General features: G+C 40.2%; 1 long non-coding RNA gene across 4 annotated transcripts; it reads left to right on the forward strand.

Annotated features, from left to right (window-relative positions):
* Window positions 1-2,117: 2,117 nt before the first annotated feature.
* On the forward strand, window positions 2,118-18,644 carry LOC135578669 (uncharacterized). 4 transcript variants are annotated; one of them, XR_010470666.1, is made up of 6 exons: window positions 2,118-2,338; window positions 3,270-3,555; window positions 9,060-11,987; window positions 12,908-13,027; window positions 13,373-13,505; window positions 16,397-18,644. It is a non-coding gene; the product is annotated as an uncharacterized LOC135578669 (long non-coding RNA). The 4 variants fall into 4 exon arrangements; XR_010470667.1 differs by lacking the exon at window positions 3,270-3,555; XR_010470665.1 differs by lacking the exons at window positions 2,118-2,338; window positions 3,270-3,555 and having other exon boundaries at window positions 8,589-11,987.
* Window positions 18,645-18,850: the final 206 nt, after the last annotated feature.

Genomic DNA, 18,850 nt, shown 5'->3' on the forward strand with positions numbered 1-18,850 from the left:
CTGCAGCCAGTTTCTTCAAGAGGAGTCAGTGGAGTTACAGGAACACAACCGAGCACAGGTGTGCCTGTGGATTTGTATTATCTTAAGCTGGTCCTGCAAGGAGATTAAAGGAAAAGTGTTGGGGTAACTTCAAAGGCACTTGTTTAAATCTAGTCAAGGTTTCACTTAGCTTCTCTTTTTAATAAGAAACAAAAATACTAAAGGAGTTGCATAGAGACAAAAAAAAATCATGGGCACCATAATGGACTTCAGTGCCATGAGAACTAGCGCCTAATGTGACAGACTGCAGTGAGGACATGTATTGTGGGAAGTAACTGCATATGCAAGTCATTATTTCCTGTAAAAATAACATGGAGTACCAAAAGCCACTGATGTATCTCATGAGGAATTTGCAGGAGATCTCCTTTAATTAACTTGAGTCACTAGTGAGTGTAAGTAAATAAATCAATGCAATCTTGATCTTCTTAGAATTGAATGAGTAGAAGGTTCCTTCATTGCCTCAGGAGTCTGTCTCATGTATTGTTTCTTGGTTATTTAGACTGACTGGGTTACCCAGTGTGGAGGTGCAAGTTTCCCTCCTCATGCCTGAGTACACTGTTAGCAAGCAGAAGCAAGCAAGACATGGACATCCTTGGAGCTAGCGCTGGGTTTCAGTGCTTACCTGAATTGACAGCACAGTTACCGCAGGTTCATGACACCTCCTGTTCTTAAAAGCCTGTTCTTTTTCACTCTCTGCATACACGAATTAACACACCAAAGGAAAGTTTTGTTTTAGGAAGTCAGCAACATCTACTGAGGCAAATGAATGTCAGAATAAGAGTTTCTAATTGTGCTCCTGTTCCCAAAATCGATTTTCAGTTAGAGTAATGGCATTAGCTGACCATGGAGGGAGAAAGGAAAGGGGATCAGGAGGAACTAGTAGCAAATACTGAATGTATGTAGGTCTATACTTACCAGTTGTCTGCTTGTGATTCAGCATTTAAATCACATTTCATGCTATTGTTTGGAGTTCCGTGACCGAGCAAACTGTCTGATCCAAAGCCCACCTAAAATTTCAGGCAGAAGACTGACACTGGCTCTTTTCCAGTCTTTTTCCAATTTATGACTCAGCTGGATTTGAAGCCCTTTGCATACCTGGCACAGCCAAAAGAAATGCAAGGACTGAAAAGCTTTGTGCTTCAAATTGACATTCTCTGCTGAGGTCAAACATTTGTTGGCTAGCAGCACCAAAACCATCTTATATTACATGTCAAGTGCTAGCATAGCTTAAAAGACAAACTAATTTCAAACGTTAGAGAACAGAATAAAGTTTAATCCATAGGAGCAGTAATTTCTTACTCTGGAAATCAATAACATTGCACTGAGGAGAGCTGCAAAATCTCTCCAGTTTCTATTGCCACAAACCAAGGCTCTGATTCCTAGTCTAAATGTTACTCAGCAGACTTTGATCCTCACTGGGAGGAAACAAGGATCTGACCTCTGCCTGAACTTGGGTCCTGTGGAGAAAAAGATTCCCCAGTTAGAAAAACAGAGGTTTCCAAGCTTCTTATACATCTGTTAGCTTCCTACCAGGCAGCGTGTGCATGTGCCTGGGTAGTGTTCCTTTGTAGTCTCCTCTAATTAACCTCCCATAGAAGGTTGCCAGCTGACTGGCTGACCAACCTCAAAGAACTAAAAAAAAAAAAAAAAAGGAAATATAAAAAAATGCCAGGCAGTGGTTTTAAGCATGATTCTTGAATTAGCTTTGCCAGCTAGAGCAAACAAACAGCCCTGGCTGCTGTGTAGTAACCTTATTCCTCAGTCTGAGTTTAACATCAGTCCTTCCTCACCACAACCTTTCTCACTTGGAAATTTCCTGATATGATTAAATCATTATTCGTTTCCTTGGGTAGATATAATGGAAATCTCCCAAGTGGAAGGAACTGTAAACATAGACCAAAATTCACCTCACTGCAGCTCTTAAAAAACATACAGACAAAGCACCAGCTTGAGTTACTGTTCTGGTTTTGGCTGGGGTAGAGTTAAACTTCTTCATAGGAGGTGGTATTGGACTGTGATATGGATTTGTGCTGAAAACAGCATTGATAACACAGGGATGTTTTAGCTGTGGCTGAGCAGAGCTTACACAGCACCAAGGCCTCTTCTGCTCCTCACACCACCCCACCAATGAGCAGGCTGGGAGTGGGCAAGAAGCTGGGAGGGAACACAGCTGGGACAGCTGACCTCAGCTGACCAAAGGGATATTCCATACCATGCTCAGTAGTGAAATTGGGTGGAGGAGGCATGTTGTTCAGGGCTGCCATTGCTCATGGACTGGCTGGGCATTGGTCAGTTGGTGGTGAGTAACTGGGGTTTATCTATATCACTTTTTAGAGGGGGTTGAGGTGGTTTTCTTTCTCTTAGTTGTTTTCCTTTTTCTCTATCTCTCTTTTTTTTGTTTTGTTTTGTTTTGTTTTTCAATTATTAAACTCTATCTCAGTCCATGAGTTTCTGGATTTCTGCATTTCTGATTCTTTCCCCCATCCCACTGGTCATGGAGCAAGCCAGTGGCTGTGTGGTACTTATATGCCTACCAGGATTAAATCATGACAGTTAGGCTTGGAAGCTTTCCAGGGATTTGCTGAAACCCACACATTAGGATGCACAAGTTTCTTGCAACTTCCATAAAGTGGTAAACAAGTACGCACCATCCCATCTGCCATAATTTTTCATCTCTGATTCCTCCCAGCTCCTAAGATATACACCTCCACTTTCTCTCACTGGATTTGGGTTTTCTTCTCTTTCTGCTGATGCTTTGTCTGAACATCTCCTCACTCCCACCAGCCATAAACCAAACTTCAACCTCCTATCTCCTACCTCTATCCACGCCCATCTTCTTTCCTTTGCTTGCTTTTCTCCCTCCTTACTGATCCTGTAGGAAGTGTCAACGTGGGATTGAGGGCTTAAAGCACATCAAGCCTGCCAGTGCTCTCCCCCTGCTGCAATGCCGTGGATCCCTGCAAGCCTGGTCACAGCATGATCCGCTGTGGCACAGCTGTGTGGAACACACTGGGAAGACACCTCCCTCTTCCCAGCACACTCTGCTGATCTCAGGCTGAGGTTTGGTTCTCTCTTGCCTCTATCCTGCTTTCTTCCACTCTTCCTCACTTTTCCCTTCTTGTTAGTCACTTGGGCAACAGTTCTTTCCCATACAAAAGAAAGAGGGTAAAAATGACTTAAGATAAGTACAGCCATAAGTGGACTCACTGTTCTGCTTGCTCTCCATGTAGTGACACACAGCAGGAGATTACCAGGCACATAGGATGGAGTGAAGGGGATGCAAAAGTGAGGTATCCCCCCCAGCATATTGGGGATTTCTCTTCATGGGCTTGAATGTTGCTCACTGTGGGACTTGGAGCAGGTATGAATTGATCAGCTCATGAAGACAATTACATGACATGGATCGCTTGTGATGGTTAGAGGGTTTTTTCACTGACCTAGTTATTTTCATGTGTCTGTTGCTCTCGTCAGTATCCTGGAGAAAGGGACAGGATAAGGGTATAACAGCTGTTTTAGGTAAGTAGTTTTTCACTGTTTAACATAGCCTGGCATCCTAAGTGCTATGAAATTAGCTATTGTTGACACTAATATGTTGGACTGCAAGTTTCATGGTCCAACAATGCTTATATATACCCTTCATGTTACCTACCTCTTTTCTGTTAAAGTGGGTCAAAAAGCTGGTAGGATTTCTTAAAGTGTCTTGATGGTGACCTGAACATTGTGCCACAGAAGTAACAAATAGTTAGTGGCTGTATAACAGTTCAAGTCATGCATGTTAATAATACATAGGATGGGAGAGCAGCCAGGATGGGACACTGAGCTGGATCACATCCACAGCATCCCAGAAGAGACTCTCCATCCTCATCACGCTTTGTTCACAACCGAAGGAGTAAAGTCTCTGCCTTAACCAGCAAGTTGTTGCTAAAGACACTGCACCTTTCTGTCTTTTAGATGGGTTTCCTCAGTGTTTCCACCAGGCCAGTTTACAGTATGGGGAAAAGATTTAAGAATCCGCTGTTCACCAAAAGTAGGGAGCCCCTGAATAAACAGTGCAATATTGAACATCTCAGAGCAAACACAGCAGCTGGGAAGCTGAGGAGTGGCTCTTTCTTGGACAGCTAGGAGTGGAATACATACCACAGAAAGTAATCCCCTTGATTTTCAAGACAGTAGGATGTGATATAAAGCTCCTGTCCTTAGAACAGCAATCTGGCAGGAATCACTTAGCAGACAATAAATTTTCGCTGGTCTTGTTAGATCCAAGACCTGATTACCCTTAATCCAGTTGTGGATACTGGTCCATCTTTCCCCAGAGATGGCTGTTAAAATTATACACCCACATCTTCACAAGACAGAGTGGTTTTCATAGCTTAATGGCCTTTTCTCTTCCTGGGATAAGTCAGATTATATCAGTGGAGATTACTATCTGTTCTGATTACTTGCTTAGAGCCCCAAGTCATAATCAAGTTCATTTATCTGCCTTCTTGCTTGAGGGCAGATTTTCTTTTGTGCCTCAAAAATACTATGTTTCGGTTATTTATAAATGTTCATCATATCATTTGCCTGTATAAATTACAGCCTGAGTATTATCTGTAAACTGTGTATTTCCATTATTCATCCTGGTCCCCCCTCCTGATTGGATGCCTGAAACTTTTGAATGGAGAAAAAAGTGAATGATGAATAGTGAATCATGAATAATAAACAGAAGATGAGTACACTTTTTCAAACTCCAATTCCTCCATGAATATGTGTACCCCTCTATATCAGTTGCCTTCACCAACATTCATATGCAGAGAAAATAGATTGAAACAAGACTAACAGAAAAAGGGCAGGAATGCAGCTGAATCAAATCAGGAACTGTGTTTTTTGTGCAGAGTTGTGAATGTACTACTCAGCAGTTATTCAGCTCTGGTAAAAACCAACTGTTCTGGGGACAGAGTTATCTGGAGAGGCAAGAGCAGGTTTTTTCTCCACACAACCCACACTAACTTCCCCAGGAAGGTGGACATGTCACAATGCTTCTGCCTTCTTCTACTTCCTCCTTGGCTGCAAAATAGAAATAATTACACCTTTCCTTCTTCCTATAGCACCCTCAGACCTCTGAATAAATCGTTCTAAGTAAGAAAGAAGCATTTTAAAAGAATCATCAGTAACTGGCATATATCATGTCAGCCTTTAGATTCTTAGCTTTTTAAGTAACTTATGGGTGTGTTCAATGCAGATGTTGCTTAGAGATTATTCATAAATTATATTTTTCCCATGACAGATAATTGCTAGGGTCTGTGTGTCTGCCTTGTCAAATAATGTTATACTTCAAAAAAACCTTTTAGTCCTTTAAACAAAACTTTATTTTCTTGTGTAATGTCCAAAACTTAATGATTATTGTTTTCCTAAACAGCAACAATTTGCTCTCTTAAGCCTGTAAAAAAAACGTTCTGATTTAAACCTGTAGAGACAACTTGGCAGTGAATGTGGGCAATTACAATCATTCTTGCTCTAATTTATACAATTATAGGAATGTATTTTTCTTAGCTGTGTGCTCCAGCTGTCTAAAGTTGCTGACCAGAATGGAAACTGAATGTATTTTTTTTTTAAAGGAAGAAGATTTTGTTTAAATTGTGAGATTTGCACTTCTCCTTTTCATGTTTTTAAGAGTGAATTAATTACATGTGCATTTCAGTCTTCTTTCTAATTAGGAAATCTATATAACTCTTCTAGTTTTGTACAAAAAAGGCAACAGGATATTTTCATCTTTAGAAGGTAAAAAACCAAATCCCTGGGGTCTTACCTGTAAATGAAAAAATAAGCCTGGGCCTTCTGTATGTGATCTAACTGTTAGTAGCTAGTTACTATCAAGCTCTTTTGAACATTTTGAAATTTGGAAAAGAAATGTTCCTAACTTGAATAAAAACAGCCAAGCCTTTCAGGAACTGCTGGAGGGTACTCAGCCAAAAGCATCCATTAGTCACCCATTAGTTACCCCTCTAAATCAGACAGAAGAGGGACTTACATCTGCTTTTCTCACAGAGTGAGTGTCTCAACCTGTTTCCAAAGAGCCTTTTGCCAGCTGGGACCCGAGATGGTTATGCTGACACCAACACTCTTAAAATAGTTTTGGTTTTGACTTTGTCTTTCTTTGTGACAAAAGTCAATTGCATCAAAAATTCCCAGTATGTTTTAGCCACTCTAATCAGTATTGCAAAGGGTGAAATACCTTACAGATACGCATTAAACAGACCTGTATAGCTCTGCTCTTTAACGCTTTATTGAAGTGAAATGCCAGAAATTTCTGCACTTATGGGATGTCAGGATGTGAAGATTTTTCTGGAAGAGCTTTTAAAATAGAAAATATTTTTAACAACATTTTATGCTATTAAAGTGCATAAGCGTTTTTATAAGTACTGGATATACTTTCTTCAATCACAGAAATAAGTGGTGTGTCTGTTCAGATTTTAGCCCTGAGCCTCTAAAACACTATAATCAGGAAGTTCAAAGTACCAGCTTAGACTAAAATTCAGTTAATGGAAGTTTTGTTACCATATTTTTGCCACTTTAAAAAATAATAGTACAACTTTGCTCATGTTTCCTTTGATGCTCCAATGAACTGCAGATTAGGGTCACCCTTTTAGTGTCCTTTTGAATCATCAAATTATAAATGCATTTCATCCGTCTCAAGGTATCACAGCAAAAATTACAAGTTGACCTTTAGAAATGGCTAGTAAAGCACTGCTGCTTATTTTGTTCTAGATCTTACTGTAGACAATCTTTTGTCTCTGCCACTCTCAGAGATAAATTACTATTTCCACTGTGCCTACACCTGTAATAGCAGCTGCCTTTTCAGCACCTGTCACTCACTTTTCTAACCCCTCCTCATTCCTGCTTTTATTTCTTTCTGCCTACACTGCAATTCTCTCAAGGAAAAGTATATATTTAATATATAAATACAAAATATATCCTGACCTTCCTTTCCTTTTCCCCTTGCCTGTCATAATGCAGGCAGTTGCTGAAGGCTTTTTCCTCTTACTTCTCCAGTTGTTCCATCTCATCTCATCTCATTCCACTCCTTATTCTCGTTAGCTTCTCAGTATACTCTGGCTCTTTTTCTATCACCAAACAAGCAGGTTTCCCCTTGCTCAGCTCACACCAGTCTGCCCCTCCAGGCCCTGCACATTCTCCCTCTGTCCCCCTCCAAGCTCCAGCTGGGGTATGAAGTTTCCCTTCTTCCCCCTGCCAGATTGCCTGCCTTGGACTTGCACACAAATGAGCACATACTTTTGAAAAACTCATGTTTCTTTTGCTTCAGTAAGTTTTTTTTTCTTGCCACTTTCTTTCTGCCTCCCTAATTTCTTGTTTAGATAGTCTTCTGGTGGATTTTCTTGTTCTCCTCCCCGATTACTGGGGGAAAAAAAAAAAAAAGTCGTACTCAGTAAGGCTGTATTTTTGGGGTTTTATTTGATTCTTCTCACTTTCTGCTATGTCTCATCCATGAACACAAGACCAGCCAGCGTGTCTGCATCAAAAAGATATGTCTTTCATACATGTCTTTACTCCAAACATATTTCTTTATATCCAAGTGAAAACCTTTTTGTGTTTCTTAAAATCCAACAACCAGGCCAAGCTGAACTCGGTGAAAACAAAACTCTTAAACCCTCTTCCTCTATATAAGCTTGTTTCTCTAGCTTTTCACAGCCTCATGACTGCTTTTCATTGTCACAATATTGTCATGCTGCTCCTAACTGGATGTGATCTTTCATTGAGATCTCTCTAGTTATCCACTCCATGCCATACCTTGGAGTCTTTTTTTCTAACTTCTCTAAGATATATTTCCTACCCACCCTGATACCAGAGACTCTCGGTATGGATCCCATCATCTTATATCTCTTACATTACTGACTTCTCATGCTAATGAAGAGCTCCCAGAAGAACGCACAGAGCCATTTTAAGCTGCCTTGGTTTTTTGCTTTGTTTTGTTTATTTGTTTTTTGTTGTGGTGATGTTGTTGGTTTTTTTTTGGGGGGGAGGGGGTGTTTATTTGGTTGGTTGTGTTTTCTTATGTAAAACTTACTTGAGTAGCACCATGCTGAGACCATCCTCATCACACTGATCAGTATGCCTGTTTGTATGGGTTATGTCTGACCAGAAGCAGACATCTTTAGATACAGGTGTATGTGAAGGAACTCATTTTGACTTACTCTTTAGTGGACAGAAAGAAACAAGGTATTGCCAGATCAGATCTGAAGTGTCAGTATCTCAAAGTGTCTGTTTTCCCTTCACTGGCTGTAAAAGAAGCTGGGGGTGACTAGCTCAGATGATATCTGCAGCTGAGATATCTGAAACTATTGAGAGGAATCCCACTTTTTTATGTTTTGAAATATTCTTTCTTGTTTTTAAAATTATGTGTGGTTGGGAGCAATTCTGTATCCATACTTCCTGGATCTGTGCAGAGCCTAATGCAACAAGGTTCAAGGCCATGATTATGCTCTTGTGGTGCCACTATAATGGTTAGACTTCAAGTTACCAACAGCATCAAAATGCTGTTCAAAGGAAAAAAAAAAAGACTGAAGAAAACATCTTGCAAAGGTTAGAGGAGCCACAGTGATGTATAGCAAGAATATGGAGGCATTCAGAAGCAGTTAATTGATGGCTTGTGTGGCTGGTATTCACAGTGTTGCAGTCCCAGTGACTCTAAACATATGGCAGCAATGATAATGCTGGAAAAGAACAATGGCATTTAGTCAACTGCAGTATATGGCACACATTTATTTATTTATTTATCTATTTCTTTATCTATTACTAGCAGTGATATGTAAAACTTTTCTTGTCTTCCTTTGGAGGAATTTTTAAAATTAAGGTCTAAGCCACTTGGAGAAAACATTATGTCCTCAGACTTCTATAACTATGGATAATGTTTAGTGAGAATTTTGTGCCTGTTTTACTGTGTGATTGCCTTTTAGAAATAAGTGAAATTCTGGGACTTGTTCTAATTCTTTTCTATTCTTCTCATGTCTTTGATTTTGCAGACCACAATGACCTTGTTTGGGCAAAAGGCAACAGGAATATGACTGAGATACATAAAATTACAAGTAATATGGTGATGATGAATGAAGAATGTTTATTCAGTATTTCCCACTATATTCCTATTATTTTCAAAGAGCATGAAATGAAATTGCCAGATAGCTGATTTAAAGCAATAAATGAAATACTTTCCCCTGTATCCTGCAGAGTTAGCCTGTGGCATTTGTTACCAGATTGGAAGAAAAATACCAGACATGCAGACAAACAATATAGTTTCCCCATGGAAAGCTTGTTGTTTAGTTCAGCATACAAATCCAGAGTTGCAGTATTATTTTTCTGCTTATGCAAATGAAACGTGACTTTTTGTTTCAACTAACTCTTGGTATGTATATGTTAGATGGAAAAGTAGGATACCAGGGAAGAAGGCTGCTGATTTACCTTTCTTGGTCCTTCACTCTGGGTTAAGTGTAACCTCTGGAGCAAGAAGGAGACTTTTCCTTTCCATAGAGCAACTAAATACTGCCCAAACAGGAAGATTTTGAAATATGACATGAGACTGACAAAAAGAAGCCAGACTGGGAAACTGTTCCAAAGATCAGGGAACTAATACACAGGCAGATTTCAAAGGTGGTGCAAAGGAAGAGACTTTTCCAAAGGACCCATAGAAATTTTTCTAGAATTTGTTGTAACTTGGAAAATCACATAAAAATTGCTGGATTAAGAGAAACTTTGGAGGAAAAAACTTGGCATGCAAGGAACAAGGGGCAGGACAGAGACTGTTGGTTCCAAATCAGTTTGTTTTAGTTCAGTTTTACCAAGCACATCTTGAATTCTGCCCGTTTAAAAAATGTGTACTCTAAAAGATCTTCACTTTCCAGACACAAATTCATTATGGTGCTTTTGTAATGTTCCTTAAAGGAAACAATATTCGCAGTTGTACTTCAGAGTTTTGTCTTTTGGGATTATGTGTCAGTTCTGTCACAGAAGGTATCACTACTTTCTATAGCCAATGCAGAGTGACAACCATCATCAGAAAGTGACTCATAGCTAACTTAGGAGAAGACAAGTGACACTTTGGAGACAGCTGTTTCTCCAATGACTACACCAGGAACCTGATGTTTAGACTAGGCACTTGACTTTCAGATGTCTGTATTTATGGAAGAAAAAAATCGAAATTGCAACCCCCCAACATATACTTACACAAGTAAGGTGGTGGACCTAATATCGTATGTACTGACCAGAGTGGTATGCAGAGCATATGCAAGATGTCAGCTCACCAATAACAGCAATAAGCCTTGCAAGAGTCATATCTCTAAAGAAGCACTATGATTTGGTTCAAAATGCCCTGCCTACATTCAGCTGCATAAAGAAACTAGTCCAATTTTTTATGTCAGTCACTCTTCCAAAAGTGACATTGGCTCTTCTGACAGGAGAGAGCACTTCATCATCTCTAAGATCATCATTTGATAATAGGCTAACAGGCTCAGAATGTGATCTGAAGTTGTGAAACAATTTCTTTGATGGCTTTCCTCAGCTCAGTTACAAGAAACCTTGCTTGACAATTTATTTTGAACATCTGGCCTACTATTATTGAGCATCTATTTATAAAGCTGGCCTCAACAAAACTCTCACAGAAGTGTCTGTCTTCAATCAGTTTGTGTGTGTCTTGTGGCAACAGAATATTTTACAGACATTAGTTCCTAATTGTTCAGGGTTTTCTTATACAAATCAACATTCCTTTCTGGAGCTACTTTATTTATATATGGTTTTTATTAACAGAGCTGTTTCTGCATACAACATAAATGAAAACAACTCTATTAGAGAAGCTGTGAGTCATTGCCATCATTTTATCAAATAAATTATTTCAAGATCTCAGACAAAGCATGAAAAGGCTTTAACAAACAACTAGCAATCCCTTAAAATATATACAAGACATTTTTTTTCTGCATTTGTACTAAGTACATTTAAAAATCTTCTGGTTTTGCCAAACATGGAGAATTAATTGCAAGCACATTTGGAGATGGTATAGGATATCAAGGGGGAGAAGAGAAAGAGAAAGCATGATTCTCATTCAAGAACAATAATATAGCATGGAAAGATTGGATACACTACTGTTATTACATGGGTACATCACATATCAAGAGGAGGCATATTGGGGAGCGAGGACAGTTCTGTGTCTGTCGTGTATTTTACTCATCGTACAGTTCTGCTCTCACACATATCCTCCTATTACTTTTCTGGAGATCACTGAAGTTTTATGCTGTTGAGCCAAAAAGGTGCCTCTCTTTAGGAGCATTTTCTTGCTATGCTACATATGACAAAACTCTTTGGCCCCTCATCTTTATTTAGGTTGTTTATCTGTATTTCACCAAATCCACACCATACATTCATCCTTGCACTAACTAGAGTATGTAAACTAGAAAAAGGAGTTTTGTTAATGGGAAATAATTTAGAAAGAGATTGTTGTCCCATTGAAGTCAAGGAAAATCTTTCATTTGATGAGAGGAGAATCAGATTTTCTTCTCTAAGATCCACCTACAAGTTTAGCTGAATCATTTTGAATTTGTTTGAATGTTATATTCATCTGTTGGTGATCAATGCCGTGACTGGGAGAAAAACAAAAGAGGGGATTACTTTTTTATATTTTAGTCTGCTTGTGTCTTTCATTACTGTAAGTCTGAATTTCATTAAAAGATGTTGCCTGACCAACATAGTGGCCTTCTATGGTGGAGTGACTGTATCAGTGGACAAGGGAAAAGCCACGGATATCGGGACTTCTGTAAGGCCTTTGACATAGTGCCCCACAAAATCCTTCTCTCTACTTTGGCAGATGTGGATTTGGTGGATAGACCATTCAGTGGATGAGGAATTGGTTGGATGGCCACATCCAGAGGGTGGTGGTCACTGGCTCAGTGTCCAGATGGAGATCAGTGGTGAGTGGTGTCCTGCAGAGGTCTGTACTAGGACCAGTACTGTTTAATATCTTCACCAATGACATAGACAGTGGGACCAAGCTGAGTGGTGCAGTTGACATGCCTGAGGGATGGGATGCCATTCAGAGGGACCCGGACAAGCTTGAGAACTGAGACTATGTGAACATCATAAGATTCAGTAGGTCAAGTATCAGTACAGGCTGGGGGATGAACAGACTGAGAGCAGCCCTGAGAAGAAGGACTTGGGGGTACTGGTGGCTGAAAAGCTGCACATGACATGGCAACATATGTTTGCAGCCCAGAAAGCCAACCGTATCCTGGACTACATCAAAAGAAACATGACCAGCAGGTCAAGGGTGGTGATTCTCCCTTTCTACTCCACTCTGGTGAGACCACACCTGGAGTATTGCATCCAGCTCTGGAGCCCTCACTGTAAGAGGAACATGGACCTGTTGGAGCAGGTAGGTCCAGAAGAGGACCATAAAAATGATAAAAGGAATAGAGCACTTCTCTAATGAAGACAGGCTGAAAGAGTTGGGATTGTTCAGCCGGGAGAAAAGAAAACTGTGGGGAGACCTTAGAGCAGCCTTCCAGTACCTAAAGGGGACTTACAAGAAATGTAGGGATAGGCTTTTTAGTAGGGCCTGTAGCAAGAGGACAAAGGGTAATGGTTTTAAACCGAAAGAGGGGAGATTCAGGATAGACATGAGGAAGAATTTTTTTATTATGATGGTGGTGAAACATTGGTACAGGTTGCCCAGAGAGGTGGTAGAAGCCCCGTCTCTGGAAACGTTCAAGGCCAGGCTGGACAGGGCTCTGAGCACCCTGGTCTAGTTGGAGATGTCCCTGCTCATTGCAGAGGGCTTTGACTAGGTGATCTTTGAAGGTCCCTTCCAACTCAATCTGTTCTATTGTTCTAGGTGGCATAAAATTATATATATATGTAATCATTTGGGTGCCATTCTTTTGGACAATCCCTGGAAGTGTCTTAAAACTGAGAGTGTAAAATGATCCATAGGAGATTCAGCATACCCTGCATTGTAAGGAACATTTTTCACATGCTTTAACAAATGTTTAGTTAGGACTTACCTTCACTTTCATTAGACTGTAATAATTTATAAATAAATACATAAATAAAGAGAGAAATAAAAACAAAACTACAGATGCTACTCCTATAGAAGCAAAACTCACTATTGGTATAACACATCTTTAAGACACTAGATTGTGTGGAAAGCTTTTTGGTAGCAAAGTGTGGTGTTTCTGCATGAAACTCAGTGTCTGCAAGTGGTTGTCTATAATTATACTACCTATTGCTGTCTGTCATTAGGTCCATAAGGAACAAGAAAGATAAATTTAAGGAGAATATTCTGGTATTCCACTTCCAGGTGTTTAACAGCTGGTCAAGGCTGAGGGACATCGGCACTAAAAGCCATAAATTCTACTGAAACTTGGGCCACTTTCCATCATGCTGGCTTTCTCACATTCATAATCGCTGCAATTGAAACCACAGGAGCTCAGGTGTGCGCTATCACTCTCCTTCCGATTATCCCCACACATTGACCTGTCCTGGACTCTCACTGGGGCCTTGAGTGGTGACAGGCAGAAAGCTGTGATTTATACAGCGCTGTCATAATCAGGGCAGAGCTCACAAGTGCTGCTAGAGCTTGGGTTTTGTCAGTCTTTCCAGTAGAAACCCTTGTGTTTAACCGTTTATAAACGTGGCCATTAAATGTCACTCCAGGCTGCAATTTGGCATACAAGTTGTCAGCGCCAGGAGGAGTCTTACAATAAAATGCGAAATCTGTTTGGCACTTTTGAAGTAATTTGGGTACATACTCATGTGCTTGCACACAAGCATCTCTGCCTATCACCACAGCTCCAGAACAGAAGATGCATAACATAAGTTACACATGTTGTTCAACCTGTATGTTTCAAAAAGGCAGCTCCCTACCTCTGGTTGTTGCTCACACCAGGAATGAGAACAGAACTCCTCTCCCTTGTGTAGTATTCAGGGGCTGCGGTGGAAGGGTCTCCTCACTTGCTGATGCCCACTCAGCCTTTAGGCACACTCTGAGATCTGGCAAAGACCTGGAAAGATGTCATGGGGTCTGGAGTGAGCTCCTCACCTTCAGTTGACCTGGTCACAACAGCACTGGTCTCAACCGTCTTTTCCTGGTCCACACCCTGTATGTCTCCCATTCCTGGGCTACAGCTATGGTCAACCCCAGTCCCATAGTCCTCCTCCCTGATCACATCTGAGACTGGGCAGGGACCAGGGTTGCTAGAGAAATTTCTGTCACATGGTGGCTGGTTGTGATTAAGGGTGAAGTACCTAATCTCCCCATTGCGAAGGTTGTCTTTCACTCAGCAGAGGGATGAATGCATTACTTCCTCTCAGGGCTGCTGAAATACCAGTGACAAGTGCCACAGATGTGCCTGCAAATAAGTGCCTTGATCTAAGAGCACGCCCATGAATGAAAAATCATTCATTTAATATTTCCAGAAAGTGAGCAGAAAGAATAAGGAAGGAGGAAGCAAATTCATGGCTTTGAATTACACACCACTTTTTGATAACATTCGCTATGTTCCTAGTACATTGTATGTTACAAACCCACCTGAAAGTCACTAGCACAGAATAATAAATGATGTGTATGCAACACTTGAGAGTAGTAACCTCCAGACATCAGGCAGCTGGCATACCAATAACATTTAGAAAACTTACTTTCTTCTGTTAGCTTTCCTCCCTAAGCAGAGGGGAAATATCCAGTCAATGTAACTGTAAAGGAAGAAATACAGGAACTAAGAGATCACAAAATATAAGGTATGAAGATGTGCCCATTTCAATCAGTCAGCATGAACATTCCTATTTATGATATGCTACAAAAAGTTTATTGCCCATTTTACAACTATAGCTGCCCAAAGTTTGACTTAACCAGAAAACATGCCAGTAATGTGCATTGCCACCATGCTTAGCTTTTCATGTCCTGGAAGTCATGACAGCTTAGCCCAGATTTTTTCCAAGCTGTTGTGAGTGAACATTAATCCCTTTGGTATCCAAGAGAAAGTCTGCACCATGACCTGTAAATCTCTCAGGAGCTGAGGAGAAAATCTGCATCCTGAACATCTCCTGGTCAATAGAAGCACCACTTGTGTTATTATTAACTGGATACATTCCTATTTTTACTGCTCCATACTAGAACTCATAATCTAAAATGCTGGGTAATTTTTAAACCATTGCTGATGTGTTTTGCCATTAGAAGCACTAAAGTCTCACCTGAGGCAGTAAGGGAGCTCAGTTAGCCTTACTGGCCATAGGGAAGGTTGTCTGCTTCACTGGGATAGACCAGGTGTAGCTGGAGGGCTTTTCTTTCCCTTTCTCCTTGCCTCAAGCTATGGGTAGAAATATTCATGAAAAAGGGAAGGAGAAGGAAAACAGATCTCTCCTCCTCCCACAGAAAGGCTGAGGAGTGAACTTGCTTCCCCTGTCTTTCTTCACCTTTTGTAGTTGTCCTTGCATGGAGGGAAGCTGGTGGGCATTCGCTGCCTGCCTTCCGTCCCTGGAACTGTGGGGTATTCCAGGCGGTGTTTTCAGTCTGCTGTGGCTCTCCTACACTGATGTGAGGCACATGGCTTCCCATTTGGGTCCAAGCATGTGTGCAGCTGGGAGGCTTCACTGGCTTACTGGATGGGCTTGCCCTGATCTGGAAGAAAATGAGCGAAGGGCATTTTTTACATTGGGAAATTAAATCTATTTTTTTAAATGAGCCCTTGTGACTTGGTCAGTGAAAGAAAACAGGAGTAAGAAATGTACCATTGTACTGACAAATTCAGAGACCTCTCATGTCTCTCTGTTTTGTTTCCTCAAAGGAGACAGAGAACACATAGAATCATAGAATCATTTTGGTTGGAAAAACCTTTAAGATCATCAAGACCTATCATTATACTAACAATGTCAGGTCTGTCACTAAACCATGTCCCTAAGAACCTCGTCTACAAGTCTTTTAAATATCTCCAGTGATAGTGACACAATTACCTCCCTGAGCAGCCTGTTCCAATGGCTGACAGCCCTTTCAATGAAGAATTTTTTCCTAATATCCAATCTAATCCTGCCCTGCTCCTCATCAGACTTGTGCTCCGGACCCTTCACCAGCTTTGCTGTCCTTCTCTGAACTTGTTCCAGTAAGTTGAAGGCAGCCAGCTTCGTTTTACTGACTATACCAAATTAGGCCATATAGAGCCTCACTAAGTTTCTTGAAATGCACAGTTGTGGGAAGGTAGGGCGTGTGGGAAGTTTAGAGAGGCAGCTAGTACTCCCTGCTAATCAAATTTAACTTACTTTCTTCAGCTACTTAAAATTCCCTGTACTCCTTCGATACGCATGTGTGTCCTAATCACCCTTCTGATCCTAGGAACGTGGTCCTCCTATGCATGATGACGCATCATCTCGTCTTGCAGACATCAAAGCTTCACGCCAGCGAATGATGCATCAGAGACGGAACACTCCCTGCATCGCATCTGCTTTACCCTGGATTCAAAGCTCCTGCTGAGCCAGAGCAATGTGGAGACACAGCAGCAAAACAAACACATGCAATCGAACAGCAGCCAGCGTAGAGGCCCTGGCCAGCAACCAGCTGTCCCGAGTTCCAGGAAAACTTACCAGGAGATTGACTACTGCAGAAGCATCAGTACACAAAAGTGCCTTTCGTAGACTAATTATTTTACAGTATACAATGAAATATCTTGTGTTAGTCAGCTATTTGTTTACTGAGCATCAAAAGCTGCTGGCTGCAGAAAAGCCATGCTAGCATATTGTGTGTGGATTTTAAGCCAAGGTGCCTTATGGTACTGAACTACTAAATTAAATAAGTTTTCTGCATTAAGTGGTGTTACATGAGCAGATAAGATCTCAAACTTTGGTCCTGTATCTTCTAGTGACTGGATTTATGTTCAATATTAACAAAAAAAAAAAATAAAACACAACGAAAAAAGAGACTAATGTAATGAAAAAAATATAATGCAGCCCATCTATTGCTGTGTTCTTTCCTATGTTTTTCAAAATAATCAGAAACAAAGAGCTGTGAAAAGAATGGGCCTAATCTTGAAAGTAGAACAGGAATATGCTTAACTTCACCTGCCTGGTTTGTAAAGGTTTTACCACTCCAAAAATCTTTCAGACTGCTAGGAGGGAAACGATGGGAAAATATAAAAACTTTTTGGAATAAACAAGAATGTAAATCATTCTGAGTTCAGACGGTGCTCAGCTCAAGAATGCATCAGCTTCAGAAAAGATTAATAAACCAATATTTCTTTCTTGAGCTCTTCTTTGGAGAAAACAGCTGGCTTTGATTAAGTAAATGAAGATCAAAAGAACAGAGATAGAAGCATATTGAATACCTGATGCAGGGTAGGTATAACTCTTAAAGAGAAAGCTGCATCCTCTCTGTCTTTAGTTGCAGTAAGGACTTCTTTTTTTAATATATAACATTATTTATAGTGATTCTGTATGGTAGGGATCCAAAGTACCTTTAAATAATGTTTCCCTTATTGTAACTGACTTAATAGCTGGTCTAGAAAGACCATCTGTGTACAACAGAAATTGCAATTGTATAAGGCGAATAATTAATCGAATGGCAGAGTACCAGTTTCACATCTAGCTGTCCTGGCTATATTGTTGCATGTTGAATCAGCCAAGGGAAATATAGAGGCAGATAACAGCCTTTGTCTTGGCATTATATTTTAAAACCTAAGAGTGAAAAATTCAGTGGAGCTACAGGACAAGAAATGTAGCTTGCCATTGATGCTGTGGTCAATGAGGTTTGAAACACAAACAGAGACACAGTAGGTGAGAAGCAGGACAGAGAGATTGACTTTAACAATCCAGAAAAATTTATCAACCTCAGAAAAGCCAGGCAATTCCCCTGTAGTATGTTTGGGAAATCTATTTGTATTTAATACGGATATTCCTTTTAAGATACAGTCTTACATGGTGCTGAAAGAGTGCCTGTTCATTCTTATATTAATTATGGTCTAAATGTATTTTAGATTATTTTTCATGAACAGCTGTTGACATTTTTTTAATCTCAGTAACCTCACTCACTTGGAAGTACTGTTGCTGGTGACTTCTTTGTCACCCTGATTTTGGATAGCAAGCCTTAATAGGAAACACACTGTTCTCTGGATGAGACAAAATGTTCTCACATCTTAACAGATATTTCCATTGTAAGCTTGGCTCACATAATCAGGGGTGAACAAGATACTTGTGACTCACCTGCCACATTTTGTTTTTAAAATAATGTGGAATAAATTAGGGAGCAAATGAAACAGAACAGACATCTCAGATTTTGAGCTGCAGGGGGGAAAAAGAAGCCTGAAGCACACCAGCATTTTATCTTTAGTGTTTCATTTAGTTCTCCATTTCCCAAGTCTAAAATGAATCCTGTAAATTTTTCTGTGCCTCTGCAGTTTAAGTACAGGGATAGTTCCAGTAAATTAAAAGGAACTAATCATATGATTAACTTTAAGCACAAGATTAAATATTAATAAGGTGAGGACCTCTGTAGGGATCATCAAAAGAAGAATGACATTGCTACAAAAAACTTGCCAGTTTGTGACTTTTTTCCTGTTAATGGAAGATCTGAAATAAATTTTTGAAGCAGCTGAAGTTTTCTGTTCTCTAACAAGAAACATGGGGACTGTGTTGGATTGCTGGTTTACTTCAGAAAAACATGGAAAATGTAATTGGTGGGGATGGGAGGTCTGCAAGATTATCATCTGATTAATTTTTGCCAGATCCAGACTTAACCCGAAACCAAAATTTCCTCAGAACTCAGACACTTGGATTCACCAATGTTCCTAGAAATCCA

This window comes from Columba livia, chromosome 2 (assembly GCF_036013475.1).
Source record: "Columba livia isolate bColLiv1 breed racing homer chromosome 2, bColLiv1.pat.W.v2, whole genome shotgun sequence".
NCBI classification, from domain to species: domain Eukaryota; kingdom Metazoa; phylum Chordata; class Aves; order Columbiformes; family Columbidae; genus Columba; species Columba livia.